Source organism: Empidonax traillii, unplaced genomic scaffold, assembly GCF_003031625.1.
Source record: "Empidonax traillii isolate 1590-97213 ecotype Southwest subspecies unplaced genomic scaffold, ASM303162v1 scaffold2180:size94112, whole genome shotgun sequence".
Classification (NCBI taxonomy): domain Eukaryota; kingdom Metazoa; phylum Chordata; class Aves; order Passeriformes; family Tyrannidae; genus Empidonax; species Empidonax traillii.
The window spans coordinates 66,188-68,838 of NW_020957373.1; positions in this window are offsets into that span (position 1 = coordinate 66,188).

A 2,651-nucleotide genomic window follows, 5' to 3' on the forward strand; every position below is an offset into this window, starting at 1 on the left:
AAAAAAATGCAAAATCCTCTATCAGGAATATTCCAGATTTGTGTCTATTTTTCTAATTAAAGGTTTGAGCTGATCCAAGCCCTCGCTGGGGCTGCTTCCCGCCTTTTCCATCCCGTGTTTTCCCTTGGGTTTTTGAACCTCTTGCTGCTGCATTTTGGGGGGGGGGGGGGGAAAAGGTGGTTTGATAATCAGCAGGGAGAGAAAAATCCATCGGTGCAGAGGGGAGGGGGTTGGTGACACAGCATTCCCAAATTTCCCAGGGAAGGGCTTATCCTGGGAGTAGGGTCTTGTCATGGGACAGTGTAGGATCCCTGCTCCTTGCTGGTGGGCCTCCCTCCAAAAAAAAAAGGATGGATCTCAAGGTTTGTTCCAAGGGGCCTGAGTCCTGGAGGGATCTACCCCTCTCCTGTGGAGACCCCAAACCCAGACCAGAGCCCCCATCCCAGGCTCCTGGTCCCCACTGGGATGTGGATGCCCCATGTGCCCTTGGTTTTACCCACAAAAAATGGGATGAGATGCCATCCCCATTCCCCATTTTCAACCTGGCTCATCCCCGGGGGTGGAGAAGATCCAGGCACTCCCAGGCAGGCAGGACGTGGAGCCCTGGGGGATCTCTTCCCTCCTCTTGGCATTTTAAATGCTGGAGAGACGCTGGTTCCCTTCTCCTGGGAATACCAGTGGCTGGATGGCACTGGAGATGACGCTGCAGCTGGGGAATGCACCTCCCACAGCAGAACTTCCCTCCTCTGGTGGTTAAAAATCAGTTAAAGCCATGAAATCCCCAAATCTCGTCCTTCTGCTGGGAGATACCTGGATGGGGCACGCTGAGCTTTGGTTTCAGTTAATCAGGAGAAGATTCCCGTGGGAATGGAGGGAGCAGGAATGGGGCAGTTGTCATGGATGCTCAGGTGTTTTAGGGATGATCATCTTTTCCTTGGAGAGGGGGAAACTGAGGCAGGGAAGAGGGATGGCTGGAAAGCTGCTCTCTCCAATGGATTTTGTCCCCTGGACAGGAGGGATCTGCCCCCAGACCGTGTTATGAAGGAAAGGGGGGGGCTCCCTGTCTTATTCCCTCATGTCCCCACAGCCCTTTGCCAACACGTGGACCGGAACATTCCAGGGCTAAACACCAGTTATCCCAGAAAAATCCACTGTCCCAGTTATCCAGGCAAAATCCACTGTCCCAGTTATCCAGGCAAAACCCGAGCTCACCGTGGGGTGCAAGGAACCTGTGGAGTTGGGGGGGGAGGTTGAGAAGGGGATGTGGGGGCTGAGAGCAGAGATGGGACGTGGGAAAGAGCCAGAAGGAAACCTGGTGGAGGGGGAAATCCTAAAAGTCCCCTCGGGGCTGTCCCTAAAGTCTCACCCTCCTGATGACCCCAGGGGTGCTCCTGACCTGTGGATGAACCACCTCAGGAGTGTGGGAGCTCAGTCCTGAGCAAGGAGCATTCCATGGGCTGCAGATGGCCCCAGACACCAGGAAAACCTCTTTTTCTGTGGGGACACCCCAGACAGGATTAATGGGGACCTCGACCCCTCGGGCAGGGGCTGGTTTGGAGTGGGATGTCGGATCTCTCCGGGCCCAAGAGCCGAGCTTTCCCAAGCCACTGGTCATGAATGATGCATGAGGCCTTTATTAATACCCTCTGGAAGTGCATCCATAATTGATGCCGAGCCTGGAAGCTCTGCAGAGGCACCAGCTCCAGCCTTGGCCCTCTGCTCCCTCTGGCCAGCGCTGCCAGGGGAGGGTGGGAAGGGCTGGGAGGGATGGCAGGGATGGGACACCCCCCACAGCAGCTGCCTCTGGGAGGGGTGGGATTGAGGGCACGTGGTTGTGTTGGTGGGAAGGGAGGATCAGGGACACCCCAAATCCCAGGGAATGGGGACAAACACCTGACCCTATGTCAGCACCATGTCCTTCTTCCCACGGTCCAGGGAGAGGAAAACATCCGGCAGTGCCGGATGCCTTCGGCACGGGGAACAAGCTGAGGTGACTGGGGGCTGGATGAGGACCCAGTCAGGGATTAAACTGGGATGATCAGGGACTGGATCAGGACCAAGTCAAGGATTAAGCCAGGGTGCTCAGGGACCAGCTGGGGAACAAGCCAGAGACCAAGCCAGGATCCTGGAGGGGGGATCAGTGACACCCCAAATCCCAGGGGATGGGTATAAACACTGGATCAAGACCAAGCTGGGGAACAAGCCAGGATATTTCAGGCTTGGATCAGGAGCAAACCAGGGATTAAGCCAGGGTGATCAGGGACCAGCTCAGGATCAAGCCAGGGACCCAGCAGGGGTGTTTAGGAATCAGCTGGGAACCAAATCAGGGTGCACCTGAACTCAATCAGGACCAAGACAAGGATTAAGCCAGGGCAGTCATGGACCAGATGAGGATCAGCTGGGATGCAACCCAGGGAACTCGGTGACTGGACCAGGACCAAGCCAGGGCTCTTGAGGACCAACTGGGAACCAAGCCAAGGACCAAGATAGGGTGCTCAGGGACTGGATCAGGACAAACCCAGGATGCTTGGGGACCATCTGGGGACCAACACAGTGACTAAACAGGGTTCAGGGACCAGATCAAGACCAATTTGGGAATCAAACCAGGGCAGGATCAAGCCAGGGATTAAGCCAGACTGCTGAGGTACCAG